Raw genomic sequence first — 12,268 nt, 5'->3', positions numbered from 1 at the left:
CAGGGTCAGGGTGGCCACTACTGGTGCGTGGTCTGACAATGATGCTACTAGGCTTTCGACAGCTGACGTGATGTCGCGAAGAGCCGTGTAGCCTTTCAGGTAATCAAGTTCTATGGGCATTAGACTAGTAGGAGTATTCTCTGAGGTGAGGATGATGACTCCTCCAGAGGTCCACCAGGCCTAATTCTCGCAATCCGACCTGTCAAGAGTGTTATCAAATGCCAAATTAATGTCGCCTCCTAGAAGGATCTTGCGCTCAGCTGTGGCATTGGCCTCGGTCAAAACCTTGCGGAGAAACCATTCTGGCCCCTCATTAGGTGCATATAGAGACCCAATGACCAACATGTGTCCCCCAACCGTCAACTGGTAGGAAAGCAACCTGCCCCTGATTTTTGCCACCTTTTGTACCACCTTCCCCTTAAAGGCCCAGGAAACTAAAATCGCCACCCCTGCTGTCTTAGATGGGCTAGACGAGAAAAATTGTGTGGGAAACATGCGAGACCTGAGTCGGTGACAATCTTTCGAGAGCAGGTGTGTCTCCTGTAGGTGTCAGATGTCTGTACCGGTACTCTCCTGGTACGAGAGGATTGCCCTGCGTTTGGCGGGATTATTGAGACCTTTCATATTAAGCGTGAGAATCTTGAGGTTATTGGGGGGCATCTAGAGTTCTGGGAGCATAGTGTGCGCTGAGGGTCCCAGGGCTGAGTCCGCGTGCATGGACTAGTGTGGGTGTGTAGAGTGGGCCCAATATATTAACACCAAACCCATGAGTGCTGGGGAGCAGTGGACGGGGGACCCAAGTAACAAAAACCCCTTCATAAACTAACACAACAAACTCAAGGAAAAAGATTAAGACTTTAGCATCCAGTCCATCATCCAGGGACATTCGGTGGGAAGTCTTCGCGGGGACCATAGAGTGGCCAAGTTTGTCTCTCCGCCCCCCCGCCACCCACCTCAATGTAATAAGAAGAATAGACAAATGGCCCATACTGTGCTCATGGGGTTTGTGTCTTCGCCAGCGCCTCCGGGAGGGCTTCCAGTACTGCCTGCTGCCCCTTCGTGATCAGGTAGTTTAGTGTGACGTCGGCGTCCTTGCTGCCACATCGCGGTTGCGTGTCCCCGGCTCCGGGGGTGGGAATGCGGCTCCCTTCTTCTTCCTCTGGAATGACGACACTCAGCAGCTGGCTTGCTTCAGAGAGGGAGCAAAGTTGATAAAGTTTGCTATCTAATCGGAAGATGAGCCAGAATGGATGGCCCCAGGATTATGAGATGTTGCGCTGACGGAGGTGCGTAGTAATAGGTCAAAAGATCTTGCGTTTCTGTAGGTTGAGTGCGGCAAGGTCCTGGTACAGGATTGGGGACTGGTCTCAGAAGGTAATCAGGTGCATGGATCTGGCCTTGCGAAGGATGTCCTCCTTCGTGCGAAAGTCATGAACACATACCAGAATGTCCGCTGGCGGGGCTTTATCGGAGCGAGGGGGGCCCACCCTATACACTCTGTCCATTTTAAGGTCTGTGTTGGGTGAATTGCCCAGGATGTGATTGACGAGTTATCTTGCGTAGCTGAAGATGTCGCCAGCCTCCTCATTAGTTTGCACCCCTCTGATTCTAATGATGTGTCTACGAGAGCGGTTCTCCAGAACTTCGAGGTGCGTTTGCAAGTCCACTTGTTGATCATGGATGCGGATGACCTCCTGTTGTAGGGTTGTCAATTCAGTGTCCCTATTGTCGCCCTTTTCTTCCAGCGCAGTGACTCGCTCACCAACTTTATCCATATCTCTTCGGATATCTTTGATTTTGGGTTTGAGACCCCGCTTAACGGTTTGCAGGTCTTTGCAAAGCGTTGAGAACAGGGATTCAAGGGAGGCTTGTGTCACAGGTCCCTCCTTGGCGCCATCTGCCTGCGAATTGGTGGGTTCGCCCGGAAGTGGGTGATCCATCGTGACTCCACTTTGGAAACGTGCAAATAGCTCAGTTAGAGTCTTATCTTTCTTTGCCCTGGTAGAGGTCATATTCTTCTTCCGGGTAGTGCGGAGTAGGCGCAGGTGGGTCAGGACCGATCGGGACCTAGAGATTGACACTCCGACCGAACCAGGGGTGCCGGGCAGATCTGAGGGTGGCTTCCAAGAGAGTCCGGCCGGCAGCAGCCAGACCCCTCAGTCTAAGCATCACCAGCGCGAATCTCAGCCCACCAGGGAGGCATAAAGTCCCAGCTCGGTCTGTAGTAGTCTCAGTGTGCAGTGGAACAGGGCTGAATGGACATCTTTCCCGCCCAGTTTGGGCGCTTTCTGCTGCATGCTTATGGGCCCCCGATATTGCAGTCGACTCCACGGCCAGGTGATGTCAGTCGGTTTCCCAATCAGGCCCCTTTTCACTGCTCAATGCGTAACTCAGGTGAGTCTCCCTTCGGGGTACTATAGTGCCATGTTTCAGAGCCTGACGACCATGTGCCCAGCAGCCAGACCGGACCCTGGTGAAAAGTTGCTGGCAGCTGGCGAATGGGTGGCAAATGTCCTCCAGGGTGTTAGGCTGGAACCAGGGGTCGAGTGGGGAGCTCAAGACCTCCTGGGGTCATCTGCTCTCTCCCCACATTCAGTCCTCTCTCCTGGGGGCACAAGGCTGTGCAGGGAAGCAGGTCAGTGCCCAGAGTTCTTTCCAAGGATTACCACCTGGGTACGATGAGGACGGCTGTGCGATAGCTCCTTGCGGCGCGTGCCTGTTTGCAGAGGAATGCTCAGGCCTCATCTCAAACTCCACGCTGGTGCGCCCGGGCCTTTAGGCCCTCACCTCTCCAGGTTGCAGGCCTTACCCTGGCATGCCTCTCGTGGTATCAGGACCGCATGCCAAAATCCTACCGCGGGCCCTATAAGCTCGAATTTCCAGAGGTGCCTGTGGCAAGGCCCAATCCGCCTTTATGCCTTCCTGCGGCGATGCTCCAGTGTGATCCGGCCTTGATGGGAGCTCTCTTTCCCCCCTGTTGTCACGTTGCAAGCCCAAGGGCACAGTGGTTGCCTAGGCAGCTCCCTCCGGCGCTCACCTTAGTGCCCGGCCAATCCCGGCGCCGCTGACCAAGATAGCGAGGAGGGTCTTCCGTTGGGCTACACTGTCTCAGGGCCGCGCCTCTTCAATCACGGGCTGCATCATACTTGCGGGTCTCTGCTGGCGGGACACCCGGTTCTGCAGTGCGGTCCAACACCTGCAGCACTCGCCCCCCACGGAGGCTCCTGGGGCCGCTCCAGAGTCTGTTGCAGTCTCCTGTGCTGGGGCTACTGCCAGGGGATCAGCAGTGCAGCCCCATGGCACCGGACCCGTCGCTGGTGCTCACGCTGCCGCCGGTCTCCGTTTCCGCCACCACGGGCTCTCCAGGGGTCGCGCTGTGTTGGCGTACTTTCCCCTGGTAATCCTGGGGCTATGGGTAGCCAAAGGCCAGTGCTGTGTGCGGTGGTCGGCGGTAGAGGCAGTGAGACACATCCTACCTCACCACCATCTTGGCCACGCCCACACCGTGCGTTATTTTTAGATTGATTTTCAACACACCACACTTCTATAGAGCACCTCACACTTCACCATGGCAGCTTAAAGCTTAAAAAGAAATCCGGCAAAGAGCCCCTCTGCGGGGCCCGTTGGGCATTGCAACGCTGGCAAAATGAGCTGTCCTACGATGAACCATGACACCCTTGGGGTGTGTGAGGGCCCTTGCTCCTGATGGATCAGATCCCCAGACTTGATCCATCAGGTCCCCCAACCTTGCTTCTGTTTCTTCTTCTCCCCTTTTATTTCCTTTCTTAGTTCCCTTGTAATAGGAACTGCACGCCTTTGTGTATACTTGTGCCGCTGGGGGCCTGTGTGTTGGAACTTTATTTGCCCTTTGTCCCTCTTTTTGTAGATTGACTTACAGGTGGCAACAATAGGAGTTCTCGGCCCCCAAGGACACTCAGCAGCTAAGGAGGGAACTTCATCCCCCAACCAGTATTGTGCAAGGAGGCATGCTTGTAAAGTGGTTGAGAAAGGGGGTGGGGCCTCCGACGAGGTAGTAGCAGTCCGGCTTTGGGGGACTTATTGGTAGCAACATTGAGGGTTCTTGGATCCCAAGGGCCCTCAGCAGCCAAGAGGACTGTATCCTTTAACCAGTAGTGCACCAGGAGGCCCATTTGCAGAGTAGTTGAGAAAGGCAGCAGGGCCTCTGACAAGGTCTCATCACTTCCACTGTGGGGGAGTTACTGGTGGCAACAATAGAGTTCTTGGCCCCTAACTACTCTCAGCATCAAAGAGGACTTAATTAGGGGTGGCAGGTCAATCCCGTGGCCGCCTACGGAAGTCCGTATAATTTGGTGGAGTTTTTCGGCAACTCAGCTGAATTTTGTGGAGTGAAACTCGTTGAGCGCCACACAGGCCTAGCAGAAAGAGGAAAATAAAGTTCAGCAATGAGACTTAAAGAGGCAAAAGAAAGGTCATAAGCAATCAGAAGAAAGGCAGAAAATGAGCAGAACCCACTCAGGCACTCATGCACCAAGTAAATTCGAACAAAATAGTGGTTTTCGCAATTTTAGCACTTCAAAACATACAGAATTGGTAATACCGAGTCTGTATTTTATGAAGCGCAATTAAGAAATCGAAAATGGGATGCGTCACGTTTTCGCAAATACAGAATTAGCCAAAAATCGCCATTTGCATTCCTTAAACTAGAAGAAATCAAATCAGGTGGTAAAAATTATACATAAGTAAATACAGGTGGAAATCATCAGCAAACTACTTAAACAGTCCCAGAATGCATCACAATGACCCACTATGGCAGCGCTCTACGTCGTGGTGAGGAGGATGAGGCTAAGAGCAGCAGCAGCACAGAGGAGAAGGAGGATCCAGGAGAGAATATTTAGAGTGCGCGCCACATTACTAGGGCAGACAGAGGAGGAGATCTAAGATACATATAGCCTGAATGCTGCAGCTATCTTCGTTCTAATTGCTGAGTTAGACCCTATACTGCAGTGGCAGACCCGCAGGACACATGCCATACCCACCCTTGTGCAGGTCCTGTGTTCCCTGCACCTCCTAGCTTCAGGGACCTTCCAGGGAATACTTGCAGCAACTGGAGGGGTCTCCCAAAGTGCCATAGCGTGCTTTTTTACAGTTTCCTAAATGCCATGTTGCAGAGGATACACCACCACATCAAGTTCTCCACTACACCACAGGGATTGATGCAAACCAAATTAGATTTTTATCAGGTTGCATAGGTCCCACATGTGATTGGTTGTATCGATGGGACGCATGTACCCATATGTCCCCCTGCAGTGAATGAGTATATCTACTGCAACCGGAAATCATACCATTCATTCAACATACAGGTAACATGCAACTCCAAAACACTAATCACTGACATAGTGGCAAGTTACCCTGGCAGTGCACATGACGCCTACATCTTCCGGCACAGTGGTATACACAGACGTCTACTTGCGGGGGAGTTTGGAGAAGGATATCTTCTGGGTAAATCTATGTAATACTGTATTTCAAAACTTCACCACGGTGACACATAGCAGTGACTAATGTATGTTTATCTCTCACATCCTGTAGGTGATAGCACATACCCTGTGAGGTCTTACATAGTCACCCCATACCTGAATCCTTTCACACAAAGGGAGCGACGTTACAATCGTGCGCACATATCGACGCGCAAGGTGATAGTAAGAACATTTGGGGTACTAAAATCACGATTCCGCATCCTACACAAGACCGGTTGTGCATTACAGTATAGCCTGGAGAAATGCTGTAAGATTGTGACAACGTGCGCTATGTTGCACAACATAGCCACTAATAGAGGCATACCCTTGGTGGACTCTGACAGCGAGCCAGAACAGGACATACAGTCAACACAACAACCACATGCAGCAGGCGGACCAAATGCAGCAGGGGGCAGACAAAGAAGAGCAGGAATCACGCAACATTACTTCTAAGGTGAGAAAGCACACGACAACACAGTATTTGCTTAATGGTTTAATGTGACAGTTCTATGGTTGTGTTAATGCACACATCCCGACAGAACCACTGTTTTTGTTTAGTTTCCTGGAGAAGACACGGCTCCACGAACGCACATCGGACAACCACGCAGCCCACAAGGATGCCACCCGCAGACATCACCACCTCATCAGATTAGCCAAGAGATCCTTCTTCAAAGACCGCCTGGATAACAACGCACACGACAGCAAAGAGCTCTTCAGCATTGCAAAGGAACTCTCCAAACCCAGCGCCAACGACATACCGCCCTCACAAGAACTGTGCGAATCACTAGCTATCTTCTTCCACCGCAAGATCGATGACATCCATGACAGCTTCAACACCACGATCGCCCCGTCTATGCCAGACCCCACCTCCCTTGTGAACACCACCAGCGCCAACTGCCTGACCTCCTGTTCCAACGACAACGAGACACGCAAAGTCATGAACTCCATCCACTCAGGATCCCCGTCAGACCTGTGCCCACACCACGTATTCAACAAAGCAGACATAGCCATCGCACCCCAACTACGGAAGGTCATCAACATCTCCTTCAAAACAGCGACATTCCAGGAAAGCTCAAAGCACGCCGAAATCAACGCCCTCCTCAAGAGGCCCAAGGCGGACCCCAAGGACCTCAAGAACTTCCAGCCCATCTCCCTGCTGCCGTTCCCAGCGAAGGTCATCGAGAAAATCGCCAACATGCAACTGGCCCGCCACCTGGAAGACAACAACATCTTGGACCCGTCCCAGTCTGAGTTCAGACGGAACCACAGCACCGAGACAGCCCTCATTGCCGCCACAGACGACATCAGGCGCCAACTTGACAACGGCAAAACATCAGCCCTCATCCTCCTGGACCTGTCAGCCGCCTTCGACACGGTCTGCTATCGCACTCTAAAGACACGCCTCTTAGAAGCCGGAATCCAAGAGAAGGCCCTTGACTGGACCACGTCCTTCCTCTCCGGCAGAACCCAGAGCGTCCTCCTCCCGCCCTTCCAATCCAAAGCCACCGACATCATCTGCGGCGTCCCCCAGGGCTCATCCCTCAGCCTGACGATGTTCAACTTCTACATGCCCCCCTCACACAAGTGGCCCGCCAACACCTAGCTCATCCTCTCCCTCACCAAGGACCCGCACACCGCCAAAACCAACCTCCACGAGGAAATGAAGGCCGTCGCCAACTGGATGAGGAACAGCCGCCTGAAGCTAAACTCGGACAAGACGGAGGTACTCATCCTCGGACCCACCCCCTCAGCCTGGGACGACTCCTGGTGGCCGACCACACTGGAAACAGCACAAACACCCACTCACCATGCACCTCGACTCCTCCCTCTCCATGTCTAAAAAGGTCAACGTCGTCTCCTCCTCCTGCTACAACACCCTCCGCATGCTCCGCAGGATCTACAAGTGGATCCTGACCAAAACAAGAAGAACGGTGACACAGGCCCTCATCAGCAGCAGACTGGACTACGGCAGCACAGTCTATGCAGGAATCCCAGCCAAACACCTACAACAACTACAACGCATCCAAAATGCCTCCGCCCGACTGATCGTCAACGTCCCCCGCCGCAGCCACATCACCCCCCACCTGAGAACCCTACACTGGCTCCCCGTCAACAAGAGGATCACCTTTAAGCTCCTCACGCACGCACACAAAGCACTCCACAACGCCGGACCAGCCTACCTGAACAGCAGACTCAGCTTCTACACCCCCACCCGCCAGCTCCTCGCCGCTGTCCCTCGCATCCAACGGACAACCTCCAGCGGCAGATCCTTCTCCTACCTCACCGCCAAGACCTAGAACACCCTCCCTACCCACCTGTGGCAGACCCAAGACCTACTCGCCTTCAGAAGACTCGTCAAGACCTGGCTATTTGATCAGTAGCAGCACCCCCCTCCCCTCAGCGCCTTGAGACCCACACGGGTAAGTAGCGCGCTTTACAAGTACTCTGATTGATTGATTTCCACACTCAAGTTCTGAGGGTTACTGGGATACCCCATTATAACTAATGGCTAAAGGTTTAATGTGACAGTTGTGTGGTTGTGTTAATGCACACATACCATGTACAGACAATTACTTTCCATTGCCTTGGGACTGCAACTACAGTGTGAATACGCAAAGCATATCTGGTTACCTCACCAGATTGTTTGAATGTCCAAATGTCTAACTCTTCCTGTGATGCCCTCCTGTGGCCCTTGTAGTAGGCCCAGCTACATCTGACATGGTGCCTTCTGTGCCTGCCTGACTCCTGCTACTGCGCCTCCTCCTATGTGCCACAGGCTCCATTAGACTGCTAAGGCTGGAGGCCTCCTCACTGTCCTCCCATCCATGCATGAGGTTTTCACTGACTGCTGCTGTCTGTAGCCCTTTCACAGCAGTGGTGACCTGGATTAGGCCCCTGGCCACATCAATCAATCAATCAATCATGCCATTTGTATAGCGCACTACTCACCCGGGAGGGTCTCAAGGTGCTTGGGGGGAGGGGTATGCTACTGCTCAAACAGCCAGATCTTGAGTTGTTTCCTGAAGGCGAGATGGTCCTGGGTCAGCCGAAGGTGGATGGGGAGGGAGTTCCAAGCCTTGGCAGCCAGGTAAGAGAAGGATCTTCCTCCGGCGGTGGCTCTTCGGATGCGTGGTACGGCTGCGAGGGCGAGGCTGGTGGACCGTAGCTGGCGGGTGGGCGTGTAGAAGGTCAGGCGGTCGTTGAGGTACTTGGGGCCCAGGTCGTGGAGAGACTTGTGTGCGTGGGTGAGGAGCCGGAACGTGATCCTCTTGTCGACGGGGAGCCAGTGCAGGTTCCTCAGGTGGCTGGAGATGTGGCTGCGTCGGGGGACATCCAGGATGAGTCGGGCGGAGGCGTTCTGGATGCGCTGGAGTCTTTTCTGTAGCTTTGCTGTGGTTCCGGCGTAGAGGGCGTTTCCGTAGTCCAGTCGGCTGGTGACGAGTGCCTGGGTGACAGTCTTCCTGGTCTCGGTCGGGATCCAGCGGAAGATCTTGCGAAGCATACGCAGGGTGTTGAAGCACGATGAGGAGATGGCGTTGACTTGTCTGGTCATCGAGAGGGAGGGGTCCAGGATAAAGCCCAGGTTGCGTGCATGGTCGGTTGGCTTGGGTGCGGTGCCCAGGGCTGGGGGCCACCAGGAGTCGTCCCAGGCAGAGGGCGAAGATCCCAGGATGAGGACTTCTGTCTTGTCCGAGTTCAGTTTCAGGCGGCTGTCCTTCATCCACTCGGCGACGTCTTTCATCCCTTCGTGTAGGCAGGTTCTGGCGGTGTCGGGGTCTCTGGTGAGGGAGAGGATCAGCTGGGTGTCGTCGGCGTAAGAGATGATGTTGAGGTTGTGCTGGCGTGCGATGGCTGCGAGAGGTTTCATGTAGATGTTGAAGAGGGTGGGGCTGAGTGAAGATCCTTGCGGGAGGCCGCAGATGACTTCAGTGGCCTCGGAGCGAAACGGGGGGAAGCGGACTCTTTGTGTTCTTCCGGCGAGGAACGAGATGATCCACTCCAGTGCCTTCTCTTGGATACCGATGTTGCTGAGGCGCTGGACTAGGGTGCGGTGGCAGACCGTGTCGAACGCAGCGGAGAGGTCCAGGAGGATGAGGGCCACTGTTTCCCCCTTGTCGAGCAGGGTCCGGATGTCGTCGGTGGCTGCGATGAGGGCGGTCTCGGTGCTGTGGTTGGCTCTGAAGCCGGACTGCGAGGGGTCGAGGGATGCGTTCGTCTCGAGGAAGGCGGTCAGCTGTCTGTTGACGATCTTCTCGATGACTTTAGCAGGAAAAGGGAGGAGCGAGATGGGGCGGAAGTTTTTGAGATCGGTGGGGTCCGCTGTAGGTTTCTTCAGGAGGGCGCTGATCTCGGCGTGCTTCCAGCTCTCCGGGAAGGTGGCGGTGTTGAAGGAGGCATTGATGATGTTCCGGAGTTGGAGTGCGATGGTGGAGTCGGCCTTGTTGAAGACTTGGTGTGGGCAGGAGTCGGTCGGTGATCCGGAGTGGATGGTGTTCATCGTGCGGGCTGTGTCTTCGGTAGTCACCGTGGTCCAGGTGCGAAGGGTGGCGGTGGGGGGCGTTGGTTCGACGGTTGGGTGCGTGGGTGGGGCACCGAAGTTGTTGTGGATGTCGGCGATCTTGCGGTGGAAGAACGAGGCGAGGGAGTCGCAGAGGTCTTGTGACGGAGTGATGTCGTTGGTGCCGGTGCTGGGGTTGGAGAACTCCTTGACGATAGTGAAGAGCTCTTTGCTGTCGTGGGCGTTGTTGTCCAGTCGTTCCTTCAGGGATTTCTTCTTGGTGGTGCGGATGAGCTGGTGGTGCTTGCGGGTAGCGTGTTTGAGGGCAGTCATGTTGTCGGTGGTCCGGTCGAGGAGCCAGGCTTTCTCGAGGGTGCGGCAGGTCTTCTTGGAGTCCTTGAGGTCATCGGTGAACCAGGATGCCTTCTTGCTTCTGGGTCTGCTGGGAGGGTTCTTTAGTGGCGCGAGGTCGTCGGCGCAGGCGGTCAGCCACTGTGTGAAGTTGCGGGCTGCTTCGTTGGGGTCCGTTGTGTTGGCGGGTGGGCTTTGGCTGAGGGAGGTGGTGAGCTGGTCTGCGGTGATCTTGCTCCAATTCCTGTGAGGTACCTGTAGCGGGTGGTGGTGGGTCGTGGATCTTTTGAAGCTGAAGTGGACGCAGCTGTGGTCGGTCCAGTGGAGTCCGGTGGCGTGGCTAAAGGTGATCTACTTGCTGGAAGAGAAGACGGGATCAAGCGTGTGGCCGGCGTAGTGGGTGGGGGTGTTGACCAGTTGCTTGAGTCCGAGGTTGGCGAGGTTTTCCAGGAGGGCGGTGGTGTTGCGGTCCTTGTTGTTCTCCAGGTGGAAGTTGAGGTCCCCGAGGAGGATGTAGTCAGTGGAGGGGAGGGCGTGCGGGCTGATGAAGTCTGTGATGTCTTCGCTGAATTGTGTGCGTGGTCCCGGGGGTCTGTAGACGAGGGTGCCTCTGAGGGTCGTCTTAGGGTCGGTGTGAATCTGGAAGTGGAGATGTTCGGCTGCGACGAAGGAGTCGTTGGCGTCGGTCGTGATGCGGATGGTGTTCCTGTGGACGATGGCGATGCCACCTCCGGTCTGGTTGATGCGGTCCCTCCTGATGATCTTGTACCCGTCCGGGATGGCGATGGCGATGTCGGGTGCAGAAGAGGCGTTCATCCAGGTTTCCGTGAGGAAGGCGACGTCCAGTGATGTAGCGTCGAGGAGGTTCCAGGGTTCCACGGCGTGTCTGTGGACGGAGCGGGTGTTGATCAGGATGCACCTGAGGTGGTTGCTGCTGGTGTTCGGAGGCAGGTGAACTTGCAGGTGCAGCAGGTGAAGGGTCCGTGGGTGCGTCTCGGGGTGGCTCGGCAACAGGCGTGGGTCCGGCCGGTATTGAGTGCGTTGAGAGTGGCGGCGTCGTAGGTCAGTCGGGTCGTCTTGCCTCGGCGGGGAGGGCCAGGGGTCCTGGCGCTAGGCGCGGGCCAGGCGCGGACGGGCGCAGACGGGCTTACCTTTGGCGCACCTTCGGCGCTCAATCGGCGCTCCCGCTGTCCGCGTCCTCTGCGCAGTCGCTCTGGGGTCGTCATAAGTAAGGAGCCGGGAGGGAGGAGCGGCTGGGTGGCGGGAGCGGGGCGGCGAATGGAATCACAGGGGGGCGGGGCCGCAGGGAGGCAGCGGCGGGAAATTCCAAGAAGCAGCGGGCAGCGGGAAATTCCCAGGAGCAGCGGGAAATTCCCAGGAGCAGCGGGCAGCAAGCGAAGGAATCTGCAGGCAGGAGGCGGCAAAGGCAGGCAGGAGCGGCAGCAGTGAGTGGGGCGACCAAGCCCTGTGGAGGGCTGAGCGGTCACATCCCCACAACAGTGGGTCGTCTCAACCTGCATGCCGACTGCACGCCTGTAAAGCTGAGCTGTTGTAGTACTCAGCCTGTTGATGGCCCTGGTATATCCGCGCATGCGCCCCATAGAATGGTGTTGCCTCCTGGCATTAGAGACATGGTCTGCCTGGATGACCCTGCACATCTGTTCAATGGCTGTTGCTACACGGTCAAGTTTGTCACTGTGTGCCCTGAGCCCCTCAATGACTGCAGTTGTCTGCTCCTTCATGCAGTCACGTATACCACTCATGTGTGGGACCATTGTTCCCAGTTGCTCCTGCATAATATGCATGTTCTTTTGCTGCAGGCGCTGGACCCACAGTATCTTTGACTCCAGCACACTGCAGGCAGCTTCATCATCATCTCCAGCAGACCTCAGAAATGCACTTGGCCTTCGCCTGCGGAATGGAC

Source organism: Lissotriton helveticus, chromosome 7 (assembly GCF_964261635.1).
Source record: "Lissotriton helveticus chromosome 7, aLisHel1.1, whole genome shotgun sequence".
NCBI lineage: Eukaryota > Metazoa > Chordata > Amphibia > Caudata > Salamandridae > Lissotriton > Lissotriton helveticus.
This window is presented reverse-complemented; position numbering follows the sequence as displayed.